The sequence below is a fragment of the Nothoprocta perdicaria genome, unplaced genomic scaffold (assembly GCF_003342845.1).
Source record: "Nothoprocta perdicaria isolate Ctin4 unplaced genomic scaffold, notPer1 scaffold_56, whole genome shotgun sequence".
NCBI lineage: Eukaryota > Metazoa > Chordata > Aves > Tinamiformes > Tinamidae > Nothoprocta > Nothoprocta perdicaria.
The window spans coordinates 1,969,678-1,988,944 of NW_020455821.1; the positions used below are offsets into that span (position 1 = coordinate 1,969,678).

At 37.5% G+C, this 19,267-nt stretch overlaps 1 long non-coding RNA gene across 1 annotated transcript; it reads left to right on the forward strand.

Moving 5' to 3' along the window:
- Positions 1-212: 212 nt before the first annotated feature.
- LOC112955340 lies at positions 213-18,831 on the forward strand. Its single transcript, XR_003250865.1, has 3 exons — positions 213-281; positions 16,923-17,017; positions 18,802-18,831. It is a non-coding gene; the product is annotated as an uncharacterized LOC112955340 (long non-coding RNA).
- Positions 18,832-19,267: the final 436 nt, after the last annotated feature.

Genomic DNA, 19,267 nt, shown 5'->3' on the forward strand with positions numbered 1-19,267 from the left:
TCCTTAGAAGAAAGTACAGTCAGAATTACTGTATGATTTCCTTTCCCATCCTCGATCTCCTTTCCCCATGCCTGTAGTGCAGACCTCTGCCAAGAGGTCTGCATTCCTGCAGTCATTCAGCACGTATTCAAAAATTCTTTGTACTTTGTTGACTGGATTGGTCTCTCCCTCTTCAGGATAACTGTTTAATTTTCTTTTTAGGTTGGAAGTTAAATCTGAAGGTCTTTCTATCACCCAAAAACTCTTGAAACCATGCATAAGGATGGATATGGCTGTTGAAGGTATATTATCACTTTGGGTTTATCTTTTCTTTGTCAGCAAATCAGATGCCTGTACATGGATGGAGCACAAAAGTAGTGAAAGTCGTTTTCACAGTGGCTTGTGAACCTGCCGTCCTTGCTATACTGTGCTCTTATCTTCTTACTGCTGAAGGTATATCTTTATATCCAAAGCACAGACTAGCTCTGCTATGAAAAGGCCCCTTTCTCTGTTTTAGCCCAGGCAGTTGCACACGCAGACAAAATAGAAGTAGAGCCTCTACTGCGCTGTCAGCTTGCAGCCTCATTAGTTCTGTAGAGTTTCAAAATTTTAGATCTACAAGCGTTAAAGCACATGTAACCAAATACTGACCTCAACTGCATCATTTTAAGTGCAGAGAGTAACAGTTTTCATTTGGATTTATGCGAGCGTTGCGGGGAAAAAAATTCTGGTCATGTTAGTTTTACACAAGTTTACAAGGTTGGTTAAGTACCAATATTCACAGCATAACTTTGTTTTGTTACGTGGCAGTTTTGCAAAGTAAATGAATGGTATCTAAGAGTATATTTGTTATGATTAAGTTATTATATGGCTCAAAGGAAGAGCATTGGCAAACAGAGGAGTGTGTTTGTAGCCTCTTTGAGGGTAGACCTGTAGCCTCTGATGAGGTAGGTGTTTGTAGCCTCTTTGAGTAGATGTGCGACTGCTGAATGCAATACCAGTTCTGGCCATTTGCAAGAACTAACACCCACTTTCAGCAACACGGTTGAGGAAGAATGTTTTACGGAGCAACATTCAGAATTAAAACCAGTAGTTGACCAGTTCTTGTGTTTCTCTTTCCAGCTCTTTGTTTCAAACTGCGGTATAAAGGAAATGAGTAGCTGGATAAATATATATTCATTAAAGAATAATCAAGTCAGTTCTTAAAAATTTTTACCTTGAGTAGTTTAAATTCATCGTGCATATAAAATACTGTGATTTCATTATCTGTCAATAAATGCTTTGAATACTAAAAGCATTCTGTCTGGCGCAAAAATGAGATGCTCGAGTGAGAAAACGACCAGTAAAATAATTTTAGTCTAGAAGATTCCCCAATAAGAATAAGAACAACTGCTTTCATAAGATCTGACACTGTATGTCAGTCTGTGCCAATATTATACTGTGCGTAATGACTAGCCATGTAAATCAACCATTTTCTCTTTAAAATTAAAGAGAAAATAGTTTGACTTTGGATCAGTTTAATTGTCCCTTTCCATTAAAAAAACTTTGCACTGTATTAATTGAACAGAAGATCTTGCTTGGTGCTACTGTGTTAAATCCAAGATAAGCTGCAGTGAAAATTGATTACATTCAGTTTAGTAACTCCATTTGCAATGCTTTGTTTTCTTACAATTTCTGTCTGGAGAGGAGGAGAGTTTTTCATGACCCTTTTTAGGTGAATAGGTGTCACAATATTTAGCAACTATCACAAAAATATTAGCAAGTATTTTTCATAACATCATTAATATTTTGAACTGCCTTTAAAATGTTACTAATTTTGTAATATGTTGAGAGATCATGTATGTCAACATGAATAAGAGTAGTTTAATGTTGATAATAGACTGCAATAGCTTCAAGCTTTAACTTCTCTGGATTCATATATTCATTTAATATGTATCACAGAAAGAAAATTAGCTCACTGAAACATTTTGCAAATGCCTGAGGTATCCCAACCTGTCTGTACAGGCATGAAATACTTGGTGGAGTTATTCATCACACAAGTATCCAGTGTATGTTATATTATGTCTGGGTAACAGTGGTGCAAACTCCTTGCCAGGCTTACCAGGCTTCCTGTGCCAAGGCCCGTGTTTGAATTGGAAATGATCTGCTGAAAATTTATGTATATACACTATTGAAGTATACATTGATCAAAAAAGATTCTGAGACAATACAGAGATATAGCTGGTTATTAAAATATAGAGTTTATATAAGAAACTGTGGCAAACCAAATATCAAAATGTTTTATTTCTACACGGGTTTTATAGGTGCTGAAGAATACAAGACATGTCATTCAAAGGAAAGTTGGTTATTTCTTCTAAATAAGCTTAACATGTGCAACTTGCTAATTCATTTTATTCTGGTTTACCACAACTGGTTTGTGAATGGGGCAATAACGTGCTGCTGTCATCCTTGGGGAGCCAAAGCTCACAGGCCTGGCCTGGGCAGTGGTGGAGGCCAGGGGGAGCTTGAGGAGACCAAAGGGGAAGAGAAGGAAGCAAGAGAGAAGGCCAGGCCAATTGAAAAGTGATTCCTCTTAGAAAATGTTTTGAAATATTTTCTCTAGTCATAAGCATGCAAACAGCTTCATAGCTATTTTTATAGTTTTTAGCATAGTCCATACCTGTGAGAAGTTTTACTTTCCTGCTCTCTTTTCAAGTATTCTCTCATCTTCAGACTGGGACAGCATTAATAGATTTAATTAGATATACACACAAGATGATCTTATATTTGCATCATGGGCTGTGTTTTTAACAGAGCTGTGCAACATGCCAATAGTACAAGCTCCAGTCTAGCTGGGGCCTGTTCATTGAAATTCCTTATTCAACCAGACATTTGCAAACAGTGGATTACCCATTGTTTAAAAAAAAAAAAAAAAGGTGGTAAAATAGCTTCTTTTGTGATAGAGAATTGAACTTTTCCTGTCAGATATGTAGTCCTATGTTTCATAAGGATGAACATAACATTATTTTCAGTGTTGTGCTCTGACTATAAAAACACTGACTGTTGGTGGTACTGCTCTTAGTTAGAATACCAGGTTTTTAATGTCTAATTCTGAACTCTGCAGTACACCAAATTTTCTAAGGCTTTAAGGTCTCTTTATCTCCAATAACATGTTCTATAAAACTATATTATAACAGTTAATTGTTTTATGAGTTCAGTCACATGCTTATTCTCAGATTACCAACATCTGGATCCTGTTAGCTGTACCAGTGGTAACTGGGATTTATTGTCTAGTAGGAACAGAGGGGAAACAATGGCCACCTTGTCCCTGCTTCGCTCAGTGTGGGTGAGGAAGTTCCCATTGTCTCCCGACGTTTCCTCCTAAGTGAAACACATTCCATCTTCTTGTAGGTTTGCCCCCCTTTCCCTGTCTCCTGGGTGCCATATGTGACAGGCAAAGGTTTGTGTTTTAAGGGCAAACAGGTTCAAAATGGCTCTTGTTGCAGTGCTCTGAATCTTTTAATTCGGTAGTCTTCCTTCTGAGGACAATAAAGTCTTACATTTTAAAAAAATGTATAATTGTCAGCACCTCAGGAGTGTCAAGGTATTTTCTTCTTGAGCCTCTTTGAGGTATGTAACATGTGCCAAGATACAGTCATGCTCCCCTGGGGGAGTAGGGTAAAGAGAGGAGGCAGAAGAGCTGAGTGAGCTCAAATGAGGACAGAACAGGTCCAAGGGTGGGAGACCAATGCTGCGTTTATTAAATATATCAAATAAACAGGCCGTGAAAGAATCATCAGAGCATACTTGTGAAACTTCATGCTTGACCCCACTTGTTTCATGTCAAAGTTTCTTATCCTGTCTTGTGATATTTTTCATTTTAAGCTTGTATGAGTGGTGTTCTCAGTATTAGTTTTCAATAGAAGGAGAATCATGTAGCTGTAAAAGCCAGATATTTTCTTATCCTTTCACTGAACCTATCTGATAAAAATTGTAAATAAGAGTTACATAGTGACTCTGTGAAAATGAGTAAAGATGTCAGTGAACAAAACATACGATGTGGTTCTTATAGGTTGTGTTTTTAACCTATGAAGTGTGATAGAGAGTGTCTTACGCAGGTGCTTCCTTCATATGCACTTAAGAGTTGGTCCCAATCTGGCTATCAGTTGTGTTGAGTGACATCCCTGCAGGCAAGAAATGTTGTATGGATGTTAACAGAGGGCCTCACTTTAGGGGTTAAATTGTAGGGGTGTGAGGATGTGTTTAAAACAGGGATTTTTATGAATTTGATTCCCTCTAGAAATTGAAAGCATTCAACAAGCATACCACTGAGATGTTTTCAGCATGAAACTATTTTTCTTCTCCATTTATTAGTTATAGTAGAATTTTAAATGCAAGTTCAGTGCAGGATCACTCATCCTTTGTATCTTACACAGTAGAAAAATGAGCTCAAGAAAAACCGATATTTTAGCACTTTATTAAAAATCTATACTTATAAAGAGAAGCAGAATTTTAAAAATCTTTTTGAAATGCTCGTTGTTTGACCCAGCAAGATGTCCTGTCGATGCAAAGGTCGCACTCTCCACGAGATGGCAGTGAAGGTGTATTTTATAGCACCTCGTGAAAATGCATAGTTGTGAAAAACAAGACAAGATTGCGATACCTTAGCTACTTATTAACTATAAAATAACTAGTGAATAAGCAAAAGGCCCCCTCTGCTTGTGGTATTATTGCTTTTTGGTTGCCCCATGTTTTCAAGATGGGAGCGACAGTTTTGCTTTCCCCTAAGGAATTCAGGGATGCTTTTGACCGCTGCTGCCCTTCAGTGGCAGGAAGTGCATGTCCAAAGGGTTGGTATGAGTCCAGACTATTTCTGGACGGTCTCTCCAGCAAGAATGTGCTTTCCCTCCCCTTTTCTCTGCTGCATATGACCTACACTGTGTCCCAGAGGCTCTCTGGCAGATAACCCCTGGGAACTTCCCCTTTTGAGTGTAAACAACTGCTACGGCTGCAACACCTTGGAAAATGTAGTTAGGGGCTTTCTGAAGATGGCTCTTGCTGCTGTCCAGGAAGAGCTGGACAGAATTTCTTGTAGGTTCTTTAATCTAGGAGTTCCCCAAAGCAGCCTTCCCCATGCAAGGATGAGCAGAGGAAAACTCAGCCAGGAACCTAAGGCAGGTTCAGACCCTTGTACCTTATTTGATATTATTATGAGCTCTTTTTACTTATGTAAAACTGGTACAAACAAAATGAAAACGAAAGCCCTAAAAGCAATTATGTAAAGAATATTTTGGAATATTGAAAACAAACAGTTGGAGAAAAATAGATGCAATAGCATCTTTAAGGCACTCAGAAGAAATTCCCTCTAGATCTCTGCCTGCCTTATCAGATAAGTCACTCTGATGCAACATGTGTTTCATACTAATGATGGCATGAAATATGTCTTAGAGGAGAAATAAATTCTTTCAATCAAATGGACTACTTCATGTACAAGGGAATGTAATGCTGCAAATTGTGTTTGACCTGGAAAAGATGTTTTATTCCTGTTCTTTTCAAAGTTAGGAAGTCACTAACCACAAGCAATGCAGAATTTTGTTCTGAAGCAACAGTAGCTACACTTCTTAAAAATATTCCATATGTGGATATTTTTTTAACTGCATTTATGGAACTAAATTTGCTCTGTCTGCACTAATAGCATCATTATTTCTCTTGAAAGCAAGAAAGACGGATAGGCAATGAAAGAAAGCAGATGAAACATGCCAAATATGTGACACAGATATTTTTACTGGCAACTTTCTAGACAAACCTGTCTGACTTGCTTTGGAGCCTTACCAAGTGCAGCATAGCAGAATAATAGTAATAAAAAGTTCATAGAATCTATGTCATTACTTTGTGCGTAATGTGCATAACCTTCATTTTTATCTAACTCTTCATATTTGTATCAAAAAGCATTGCAGAAATTACCTGAGAAAGCTTAAAATGACCTTCTAGTGCCAAGCCAGATGGCTTGTTGACAAGATGAGTTTTCCGGGGTCTTGCTTCCAGTATTGGGAATACTTCCAGTATTGGTTATTGGTATGTTGTCTTTAATATTACTTGTTCTCAAATACAACAACCTTAAATTTCCCAATGTTTTCACTTCCAGAGCTGCAATTTGTGTGTAATCATTGATGCATCGCCACTGCAGGAATAGGTCAAATGCAATTAAATAAATAAAATTAATTTGTGTGTACTACAATAAATGCAATTAATAAGGAGTTTTCTTAAAGACTCAAGAAGTTACCACTTGAGGTCCTTAATTTTGGAATTCTTTCCTGTACTCTTGATGCTACTGTGCAAATCAATCAGCCCTTTTAACATGCCAGTAACTGTCCCTGCTTTCCTCTAAATGCACTTCCTACTGGTTGGGTGACATAGGAGGGTAACATTATGTTGTGGGCAAACGCTTTCTCAAAAAATAAAACTCCAGCTTTTTGGAAGCTAGGGGCAAATACCTGAGTGCTCTCAAAAAATATGCTCTGCATTGGATTGCTAAATGATAAGAAAAGTTTCCAAAACTAAATTGGATTTGTTGATATTTGTGTCTCATCCAAGACGGGGGTGGGGGGCCGGAGAAAAAGGAAAGTGTTACTTGGTGTTAATGAGTTCTTCTGATATCCAAGACTTTCTGCATGCTCTATCTGCTACTATTTCACTCTAATCTGAAATTAAAAGTGCACACTTAATGTGTTCCAGCTGGCTTGTACATCCAGAGTGCTTGAGAGTTTTTAGTTAAGTGCTATTGCTATTTGTAAAATATTTTAGTTATTTCATTTTCTGACTTTGATAAAATATGCTCCCTCGCCCCAAATGTCCCCATGGTTCAGTTGCAAAAGAATAAAGGTCAAAGAGTAAGTTAAGGACATATTGAATCTATAATGTGTTATTTCCTATTTGTATGGTCATTTACGAGATAAAAACAAGAGAATTGTTTTCATATTTGGGAAATGGGTGAGAAACAAATGAGTACCACAGAATGAAGCCTAAAGGTGGAATAGTAATTGAACTGTGGTCTTGATTGATTTGTGGGAGTTTTTGCTCCTTGCTAGGTGTAGTGGCAGTGGAAAACCAGCATCTGAGAGTCTGGATTTCTTCTAATTTGATTTGACTTTAGCCCTGAGAAAATGGAAGAGTTGAGGGGAGCTTGTGAGAAACAACTACCTAATTTTCCTATGCCAGATTTAATGGTGTTTTTCTGTATTGAATACTTCGTCATGTTGCAGCAGTCCACAGAAAGCTAAACTGCAGTCTTAGAGGCCTATTGTACTTTTGGCCTATTTCCTATGTGGTTAGTGCAGCCAAATCTATATTAATTTCAGGCATGGCTCTCGGTGCTTTACACATGTAGGTTGCCTATTAGCAACATAGCTGTACTGTGGGGATAATCATATTCAGATACAGCAGGTCAGACAGCATGTGGATAATAGCCAGCAAAGAGTATCTGTGCAGGAATCTCATCAACTGAAATAAAAAATTTGGTGCTAATTAAATTTGCTGTTGCAGTGCCTAGTGTGGTTTCTGTTACATTGCCTTGGCTGTTGAGCGCTTTCAAGTGGTATCAGCTCTGAAGCTGACTCCGTTAAGGAATTTCCCTGCTTAGCTGTTTATTATCATAGTGAACAGTGTTTGCTGGCAAGCAGTGAAGTCATGGAAACTTACTGTACAGGTAACTACTGATGTTTGCTTATTGGGTTCCAGTAGCATGTTGAGGTCTCAGTCACTGCCCAGGATTTTACAATCAAAGATACCGAGAGATAGCGAAACCACATTGAATTTACTTGACTGAAAACTGTTAGCTGAGCTAGAAATGACACATCAGGTGTGACAGCTATAGTATGTCCGTATTTGGTGTTATTGAGTCAGGGAAAAGCTGAATTGAGTATTTATTTTAAAGACAGAAGGAATTAAGATGGAATTTAGCCTGGAGGAACATGATGGAGAATGAAGTAATGTGCATTGCTCAGTGTAAGCTTTTAGAATGTGTGGAATTTATATTCTAGAATAAAATAGAATCATAGAATCATAGAATCATAGAATGTTTAAGGTTGGAAGGGACCTCTAGAGGTCATCTAGTCCAACCTCCCTACTTAGAAGACAAAAGCAATTACTGTGTTCTTCAGAATAAAGTATTTTCTTAGGAAGGGGACCCCCAAAAAAGATTGTCTTCAGTATTATATAATCAAGCTAAAGAAGTAGGATTTACTCTTGAAAAGTTCTCAATTATTTTACAGATTTTTGAAGATAGAAGAACAAATATGAACTAAGTGTGGGAAATTTAAAAATAGAAAAAAAATCTATTCTGAATACAATCAGTTAAGTTGTTTCACTAAATTTTAATTGAACACAAAGTTGATCTTTCGTATCAAAGCTGCATCTTTCATTTTGCTTAGGATCAGAATTTCATTATTTAATGTACTTCTAGCAGTGGCAGTGATGCGCTTTGCCTTTTAGATCATCCATTTTCAAGGTCATTGTATTGCTATTTTACTCAACAGAATTATCCCTGCTTTGAACTCTTAGATGGATTAAAGATAAAGCCAGAGAAATACTTGTTCTTTAATGTGAAGTTTTGGAGACAAATTAGGCATGTGGTTTGGGTAAATGCTTTTGCCTTATTCACCTGTGTACCCTGAATTCTGACAGCTCTTATTTTGTTTTCTTTTTTAATTATTCTATATGAATGCTATTCATATTGATATGCTATGTTATTACAAGACTTGGCTGAACTTTCATTACAATTCTTGTTTAGCCCTTTTCATTTTTTTTGTACTATATTTTGTAAATTTTCTTAGATGGAAAAAGCTTTATCAGTAAGTAAGGGAGAAGCTGTGTGCTGTGAGTAGGAAGAGAATAAATAACATACAAAGTCAAGAAGCAATATATTGTTGACACTTAAGGTCTTTATCCGGTTCCTAATATTTTGGCAAAAATATTCAAATTTATGATTTTATATTTCTAATACCCTCTGTGTTCTGGGATAATACTCTGCCTACTGGCAAATAAGCTGCTTGGGATGAATCAGATATGAGCTTATTATGGTACAGGATATCTGGATTAGAGTATCTCACTGGAGTCCCATAGTAATAGTAGTGAGTATGAGTCAGTGCAGGAGTGGCTAAGATTTACTCAGAGTTTCGGGGAGCCAAGAGATGATTCATCCTTACAAATAAAGAGAAGCTGCTAATAAACATTAATAGACATTTTCAATTTTATTTGCAGTACACAAGTGCTTGCTCTAGGTGTTGGAGGGGCAGCAAACATTGCTGTGAGAGCATTATGCCAATAGCAGGTCAGAAGACATTGACTTCAGCAACTGCTTGGCAAATTGTTCCTGCTATGGATGTCAGTGCTCTCCACCATTAAGCTACAGCAACAAATATTACGTTTTTTGCCACCGCAGCTACTTTTTTTTTTTTTCTCTAGTCCTCAGTGATACTATTATGTTTGTTGGAAATTTGAAGGAGAAGGATTGGACTGTTCTCATGTTTGTTGGAAATTTGAAGGAGAAGGATTGGACTGGCCTCTTTTCAGTTGTGGCCACTGATAGAACTATAGGAAACGGCCACAAACTGAAGCACCAAAAGTTCCGCAGGAACTAAAGGAAAAATTTCTTAATGGTGAGTGTGACAGAGCCCTGGAACAGGCTGCCAAGAGAGGTTGTTGAGTCTCCTTCTCTAGAGATCTTCCAAACCCACTTGGATGCAGCCCTGTGCCACATGCTCTAGGTGACCTGTGCGTGCAGGGGGATTGGACTAGGAAATTTCTAAAGGTCCTTTCCAACCTTAGAGATTCTATGATTCTATGCTTTCCTTAAATTCCTGTGTACTAAGTGAATTTTCCTCAGCAACAGAGAAGTGTTTATTAATAGTATTTAAAGTGGCAAATGACTTGAACATAAGGAAAGCCATGATAAAGTTGATTCTGGGCTGCAAATCTGATTTAGCTGCCATATGCTTGCTCCTCCAGCTTGCAGCAGTTTTTGTGCACCTGGTAGGTCGTTTAGCTGGTAGTGTCTGATAAAGGACAGTATGGCACTTATTTTGCTCACCATTGGACTTCCTGTTGGCTTGTGCTTTTGTGAGAGATCTTTCTGCTTTCAACTCACAGCAGCAGGTGTGCCTATGGTTTTTAGATGAGGAAATGGAGGAGTGAGGTCAGAGCCAGGCTCAGGAGTATCGTGATAAAGGGAAGAGCTTGGGTTAAACCACAGAATTGTGACAGAATATTGAGAGTTGTGGGAGGATGCAGTAGGTTGTCCCTGGGAGGTGTGTTGCGTATCGTGAGGGAGCCAGCACTGTTTGGGGGACACCACAATACCCTCCTACTTGCTGTCCATTATGACAGAGCTTGGTCCCCTCAGGGATCTCTACATATTGCTCAAAGTGGAAAGTAGCCATTTCTTTCCTCAGCTTTGTTGCTTTTTCTGGTGTCTCATTACACCTGCTGTTTTTTTTTTTTTTTTAAACTTAATTATTAATTTTTGCTAGTAGGTAAAATATCTTAAATTCAACAAGCACAAAATTAAATGCTCCCTAAATTGCTTCACTCCAAAATTCCCTCTTCCCTTTAGAATTTGATTGTCTTATACTTTAAGTAGAAAACACTGAGTAGTTCCTGATTTCTGAAGGACTAATTCCATACTTCCATTTATGAGCTTTGTTTTTCCCATTCTTTTCCTCTTTTAGAATACCTAAAATCCCTATCAATTTATTTCAATTTGTGAAAGAAAAGTTAGGATAATTGGTGAAGAAAGACAACCTGGCTTTTTTTGAGAAATGTGGGTGTTTTTTGTTTGTTTTTGTTTTGTTCTGGTGACTTCCCTTTAGTGGGAATTGCCTTGCTTCAAGCTGCTCTTACATTTACAAGTACTGAATACTAAGCATTTGTTACATGAGGACCAATATAGATGCTGCATATTTTTAATTATGACAATAATGAATCCAATATAATTTATTTTGCTGAAAATATAATTTTTTAAGAGCTCCATGACTTCTGTGTGATTATGCTTTAGTGAAAAAGCAGTGTTGCAGAGAATTGACTAAGATATGAAAGCTAAATAACGATATAGGTTCTTACTACTAGTCCAAAAGCCCACTTATCCATATTGACTCTCTGTGTCAAGATATTCCTTGTCAGTGTTCCAGTGTTCCAGATCTTATCTGCCTCTCCTAATGAGCTTGAGAGTACTGCGTTGCATGCAAAGACTTTATTGAGATGGTCCTTTTTACCCATTCAGAAGTGGATATTTCCATGTGAGTAATCTGTTTGTGTGGAAAACATTCAGGGCAGGTAATGTAGCCAAGACGAAGGAGATGTCTCGGAGACAGATTCAACAGCATTAAAGCATTCTGTTTAAAATAAACTTGAAGTAGTACTCCTGTGATTGGGTAAAGGTTAATGGGATGTGTTACTACCTCCTTAAAACTTATGTATTGCATAATTTGTCACATTGATAATGTACCTGAATAAATATGCGCTATCTAGCAACACTTCTGAAAAGAGAGTGGCAAATGTAGGTTAACAGTGAGATTAAACAAATAATGTTTGTAGTCTTAGTGAATATCTATCTACCATAGGCACCAGAAGTCTTCCTAATTTGTGCACTAAATTACTTTGTACGAGCACTTTCTTTCTCCTAATATGTATTTATTACATGCTATTTCCACAATGTTCAAGGAGATGAACTTGTCTTTCCTTTCATATCTGAGTGTAGTAATCACATATTTAAGACTTGTCTCATTCCCAGGTAGAGGAGGTAAACATTACACAGATCAACTGCTTCCCAAAACCTAATATTACTCAAGAAAACTATACAAGTTTTCCCAAGTTGAGACGTCTTTCTCCATACCCTCTTACAACAGTTGTATCAACTCTGTTTAATTAGTACTGACGTGGTACCCACCGACTATTGTACAGGCTGTTCAGAGACTCTGTGTTGCAATGCAATGTTCCTTTTTATTGTGGGATGACTCGATCAGGACTCCATCAAAATATGTTACGGTTTAACCCATCCATGTTCTGTGAATAACTGGTGTTGTGAGGTGCTTCTTTGGTGCAGTGGTAGAAACTTTCTTCCTTTTTGGGAATTCTATTGCTTGAATAATTGAATGGAGTAAGTTGTGACTATCTTAGACTTCCTGGATAAACATGTTTTAGACAATAGTTAGCAACATGTAAAGATGGCACAAACTTCATATTGTTGCATGTGGAGAGAGATGGAAAGGGAAAGAAAAGATAAGAGAATCTAGTTGCCTTTATGCTGAAGATTTTCAGGCACTTAGCAAGGGAGAAAAAGGTATCCAAAAATTATAACACACTTTATTACTGAGCCAAGTATCCTAAAAGTACTGAGCTCTCAGACAGATGGATGTTATTGTGTTTTCCTCCTTTCTAAACAGTTGATGAATTCCTCCCAATTAAATGTACGTTTCAGAGTGGGAACATTCCTGTGGCCTAATGAAAGCTGGCCAGACTGGAGGTGATTCATAGTAAGGCTCTCCTTTGTGGGAATCCTCAATTAATCAAAATATTTATGGAGAAAATAATGGAGCATCTCAAAAGATGGAGCAGCTTACAAGCTCATTTCATATGATCTGCTGTTTTGATCGATCCAACTCTGCATGTACAATGTACATAATACGATATTGTTAGTGATAAAAAGACACTGTTGCATGAGAAGAATGTAAACACAATTTTCTTTGCCTCTTTCTGTTGTGTAATAAATGTGTGTATTGTTTTTAGCTTGTAAAATTGAAGCAGATTAGTCGATTACTAATTATTTATTAAACAGAATAGTTGGCAGTATAAGTTATTTTGGGAGGTTGCATCCCTGTGTTGGCTCCCACTTATATTTTGCACTAGCTGAAAGATATTTTCCTTCGCTTCAAGAGCTCCTTGGGGCCTCTTTGCTGTTCCTCTTTTTTCTTACCCAGCCTATATCTGTGTCATAGTATGGACGTTCATTAGTTCAGAGAAGTGGGGAGAAAAAGAAGAAAAGGGGAAAAAAAAATAACCAGAAACCAAGTTGTCATAGTTGTCAACTCCTTTTATGTACAGATACAAAAACTAAACGGAATCATTTAGCGTGAGCCAAGAAGCCAATGCAAAAGGATAAAATCTGTCAAATAGATTAAAGAGTCAAATATGTGAAAAAGCTCCTTAAGAGGTTTTCACATGTAAGAATGAAATTATCAAGGGCTGGGCAGAGGTAGTGGGAATCCAGTAGGGTGAGCTTTTGTAAAACAAAGTAGACCAAACCAACAGACCAAGTATAAGGGACAACCTCTGTTGAGCTATGCTGGGTGACCTCCTTCAGCAAGTCTTCCTTGGCTTATTGAATGCCGAAGTAAAGTGAATGCCAAAGATAAGAGTGTAATTTGAAAATCCTATGCTAATGTTCTAAAACTAATTATTCCGGGTGATAATGCCCTGCAAGAATTATGATATAACATTAAGCTATACTTAATATACCTTAAAAAAAGAAAGAAAAAAATAGTTTGATCTAAATTCTTGTACTATTTTTTACCTTCTCACTTACTACAAAAATACAATTATAAACCTTATTATCTTCTAAGACTTTTCACTAGGAATGAGATTTCGATGACCTCATATATCAGAGAATAACCTATTCCTAGGATAGAAAGAAAGAAAATTAAGTTTATAATGAGTGGTATTATTAAAAAACTCGCTTAAACTTTATGCTTTTGCCTTTTTTCCTCAGTTTGGGAATATTCAGCACAGACATTGAAAGAATTTTTGCTTTTCTTTTTCAGTTCACCTTTGAGATTTGTTTGAAGAAAGCAGAACTCATAGGTAAATACAGATAGGTGTGAGAAATGGAGCAGCTCTCCCGATTGATTTTGTAACAGCCTTAGAAATTAAAAGTACTTTGAAGAAGATCAGGAAGACATTGGCAACCTTGTATCTTGTTAAGAAGTAGCACTAGTTTCAATAAAGACATTTAGATAATGACTTATAAAGTTGAGAATGTCAGAGTAATGGGTTTGTATGGTTAATAAATTTTTGTAGAAAAATAGTGCAATAATTTCTTCTGAATTTTGATGATCACCAAGCACACTGGTTAATTTGAAGCACGTTGATGGACTTTGCAGGGAGCTGTAGAGTAGAAACAAACTGTACAACATTTGTGGTATTTTCCTATTTCTGATGGATGCTATCAGCAATCGTGGGCTAGAAGCGTGTGTGTGCCTAGCTGGTAAAGAGAAGAGGTAAAGCTGGGCATGAGATGGAAATCTCAAGAACGTTTATCTAACACCAGAGCAAAATCACGAAAGAACAATCTCTTCTTTGTAGGCATAGCAAAGTTATTTATATCTGTTACAGTGGTTTTGGATTGAAATCTTCTAAGCATGATTGAATTTGGGATGATGGGAGCAGAGGGAGGCTTGCCCTGGAACTAGAGTGCTTCGTTCCCCTCTCTTGAAACCTGCTAAATGTGCTGGTGACTACAGTCGGAGGCAGGATGTGGAAGTGCGATTCTTCCTTGTGCTGTGCTGTGTTCACTGTGTTTACATGAAGCACGGGGAAATACTTTCAAGTAGTATTGCTTTTAGGTTAATGGAGAAAACAGATCCAAAAGGTTAATGAAAAATGCTTCACAAAACATCAGCATGTGTTTCGGACACATAACTCTAATTCCTCTTTTTTCTTCCTTCCTACTTGGCAGAAGGAGCAAAAAAGACCAATCTGTCCCACATCTTGGGCTTGCATAATACTTGGGATCCTCATTTATCTGCTTAAAAAAAGAAAAACAAAATGAGCAAATGTCAAACCTGCTCCTGAACATCCCCACAGCTGTCATCTGCCTGACTATGGACAGCACTGGGGTTCAGCCTCTGCCCTGACTTGCGGTGTCTGGTAATAGCAGCTTGCTTAGTTTATTGAATTTGAGTCTAGTCGTGTAAGTTAAATCTCCTTTCTCAAACCCATTTTGTATATGGAAGTGTTTCAGGAAAAACAAGTTAATTTATTCTTCTTATTATTTAATTATTTTAATTTAATTTGTTGTTGTTGTTCTACAAGTGTAATTATTATACAAAGTGTTCCCAAAAAACCTAGCAAACAATAGGAAGCAAAGATCAAGGCAGATAAGGGATGTCATTATGAGCTATTGTAACTTGTGGCTACGTATGCAGGAAATAATTTTGCTCCTGGATTCTTTACTAATTAAAAGAGCAAAATAAAAGCCTGATGATTGCAGGTACTGCATGTGCTGTGTTGTGGGAGTTAATGAAAGAACATTTTGGTGTTCGGGCAATATGATGGAGGTTCCCCTATTTCAGCATAGCAAGAGCTGTTGAGAGGATGAATGATTTTCGTTTTTTTTTGCCTGTGAATTTATAGCTTCTAATTGCTAGTGATTTACCCACTAATACATGAGTATCTGAGGCAGAATTAGGTAACCACTTAAAAATACTTCCATTCTTAATGGCTAACTGCAGTGGTTGGATGGGCCCATTCTTGGTCTTTTAAAAGTGTCTTTGGTCGCTGAATTGCTTAAAAATGTTCTCCACTTCTGTTTCTACTATGTCAACTACAAGAAGCACATGCAGAGGCTTTATTCATCGCGATAATTAACTGGTTAATTATTAAAATTATTAAAAATAAACAAGTTAATTATTAAAAATAAACAAGTATAAAAAATCCCTGCAAATACAATGCATGTGAAACAACCCAGCTCTGATGAAATGAATCAAAACAGTTTGATTGCCAGAACTTTACCTTCTACTTAGCTACAGAGCAAATAACTTGCATGTTTATCCCTGCATGTGCTATTTTCTGTGACTGATCAGTAACGTTCAACTTGTGCTTACTGTTCAATTGTCCATAATTTAACTGCTTTCTAAGCAGACTTTACCCATGTGTTTATATATTTTACACATGCTCTTTAATCTCCATCTAACTTTATTGTTTCAATTTTTTTAGTAATATACCTCAGCTAAGCACTCTGCTATTGTGGTGGTGGTGTTTGTTTGTTTTTTGTCTGAAGCCTATGTTTTTCCATTTTGTATTCCACAGCTGATTCTTGCAAATTCAAACTGGTATTATATGTTCTGGAAAAAGTAGGGTTTATTGTTTATCTAGCTGCATTGTTCCTGTAACACTCATTTTTACTAACTATTTTACAGAATTAAGTTTGATATGTAAATATTCAGCCTGTATTACTGGTTTTCCATTTAAATTAATTCCTTACCCATTCTCATTGGTGCTAAACTCTGAGGGGGCAGCAGCTAGTTTCATTTTAGACTTATACAAAGGGCTGCCAGAGAAAATAGAAATAAATATTCAGCAAAACAAAGTTTGTTGCATATGGCAGGAGCTCTTCCTTTAAAATGAGAGTTCTCGGGGTTCAAAGTCCTTAGCGTTGAAATTGCAATGTGTAAGTCCTCACGGGTGGTGGTTGGGCACGAGGGGGAGTTGGTGGTGTGGTATCTTGTGGGCTACTTCTTACTGCTTTGTAGAAAGGTGTTTGTTATGTACTTTCTCCCTCTGATTAAAGGTTTGCCAGATGCAAAGCGCAGCACTGGGCAAATGGTTAAAGAGCCCTCCAGAGTTCTGTTTCTGTACCCCAGAGCTACCAGGCAACCGTATAACGTTTGCCATGCAAAAAACTATCTCTGTGGAGGTAAATGGCAAAGATTCACAGGCTTTTTTTGAAGCTAGGATTTCATCTAGGATTTCATTTTCAATATCTCCTGGGGTCAGGTCCTACTGGCGTGGTCTAGTCATGGTTTACTGGACAGCCAGGCATAGAAAATAAGACGCTTCATTACTACAAGGCAGTCAAGTGTGTAAGGTAGCAGTACAGGATGTCATTACAAGACTAGGATTTCTGGAGTGTTTTTTTAAAAATTATTTATTCTTTTTTTTTAATTTTACTTAAACTTCTCTTGGATCCCTGATAGGTTTATGGACTGTGTAAGGAAAAGCAATGAAGAAATCAGCATTCTGGGAATCATACAATGAACTCTGGAGGGAAGCATACAAATAAACTGCGTAGGTAATGCATATTTCATTTCATTAGTGGTTTGAAATTATGTCAATTAGACTGTAAACAGAAGCTGACATTTTTGTCTCAAGGGAAACCAAATGTATAAGTTGAAATTTTTCACTTTTAAAAAGTAAGTAAGAAGATATGTTGAAAGTAAAAGTTTTAAAACTTACATTTGTAACATTTTCGTAGTTCATAAATATTAATACAAACAAAAAGCTGAAGAAAATCATGAATGTTTTCCAATGTTTTAGTGACAATATGCTAGTATTTTATACCTATCAAGTTCTGTGTTAAGTGTCATTGAGGTTTTGGTGTTAAGATTAACACAGCCTCCTGCCAAGATTGGGTAGGTCTAGATGTAACACTGAAAGTTTAAACTTGAAATATTCCTAGTGTTTAAGAAGTTGTGGTGGGCTCTCTAAAAACCAGCCCCAAATGCTTGCTTTGTGGAAATTGCCACAAGCCTGTGAACTATGAGTTTCATTACAGTTCCCAGAACAGGCTGCTTTTTCTAGGGAACTCACCTATTTCAACACACATTCAGCAAAAAGAGTGTTCCTCAAGGAGAGGTTTCTGGTGAGTGTTTTGAGAAAGGCAAATTGAAACAAGGCTGTGTTTCTGTCTTGATATTAGTCACATAATGTTCAGAGGCTATGTCAAAACAAGAGCTGATTGGAGGTCAAAAACAGAAAACAGAGTTCAGAGGTACCTTCTACTGTATTTTTTGTGTGTATGATTTTGGTTTTGTTCATTAGACCTTTGTCATTCACTATGTTTTGTAGTTTGATTTATGAATCCCTTTGCCTATCCTAGCTAGAAGCTGCTGGGTACCATTTGCTTCCATGGGTTTCTTTTCAGTACAGCCAATTCGAGAGAGATGTGAGATTAAGGTCAGTGATTTGGTAGACTGAAGGATGGAGTAAGAGGCTCCATCTAAGTGTTAGATAAGAGAGGAACTCGGGTGTGATCTAGCAAAGAAAGGAGGAGGAGGAAGAATGAGATTAGGGTTACCTGAATGAAATGGTCCTGTAAACACTGATTGAGTTTCACATTCTTGTTCTGCCTTTTTGTGGGAGACTGGTAGAGTTTGCTGGGAAGGAAAATCAAAACATGGTGGTCTGCCCTGCCTATTGGCTGCCCGTTCACTTTGCATTTTGTCAGAACTGTTTGCTGGTGCCTAACCATCCCACAACATGATGCCTACGAACTTTCTTGCAGCAGAAAGTCACATTTTACCTGACATGAATGAAATATTTTTGCTGTGGTAGATTTTTGTGTGTGTGTTTGTTGCTAACTTAGGTTTGCATTACTAATTTGATGTTGTGTAATATCTACTGAGAAGAATTTGAACATGGAAACGTCACAGAAAGGAGGGATTTCACAAGATGTTTTGCTTACACTTTTTTTTCTCCATTTCTTTGATATACTTCTTTGCTTAATAGACCTTCCATAGTCTCCTAAAGCCCTGACTGTTGCAAGATTAGCAAGAAAGAGAACACTTGTATTTATTCAGGAGTATTTTTATAGCATGTCAGAGCTCACAAATTGTCTGTAAACCAAAGATGCATGGGGTGCCTTGGCTCTGATCATATAAGTGAAGAGAGGTGAAAAAGTTGTTTATAACAGAGAAAATAATGGATAGCTGAAGGCAGAGAGAAACCTGAAGCTGATAAGAGAGCCAAAATTACCAATGTACAATTTACTTTCTGAAAAACTGTAGCAGCTCTACATTGGCAAGTACCCATTGTGGTTTGGAAACTAGATATTATTAAGCATGCTTTCCTCCTCAGGCCAAGTGTAAGAAAGAACAGCAGAAGAGACAAGCCTAAGCCCATGCTTGTCAACATCTCCCTGCCTGGTCAGGATGTGGGCATGCAAGTCGTATTTTGCCTCCGCAAACCCCCACCGATGCTGGTGGCAACACCTTCCCAGTAGGAACTGGCTCGCCTTTCTCAGACTTGAATCATGTCACTTGTCTGTGAGAGGTACTAAAGACTCTGAAGAGTCCCTTGGGTTTCTTGCACTGCTTTATTGGTTATTTACAGGAGCAGCCCACTGAGGAAATGGATAATGTGGCCAGCTGCAATGAAGTGAAGGAGAGTACAGCTGGAGAACCACTGTTTATATCACTGTGTTGTCATATCAAACTGCTGAGATAAATGTTCTGCCAAGGCAGCAGGTGCCAGGTCTTCCAGAAGCTAAAAACTGCATTTTCCATGTTGGGCAGCCCAGTGTGTGCTTCTGCTGAACATCACG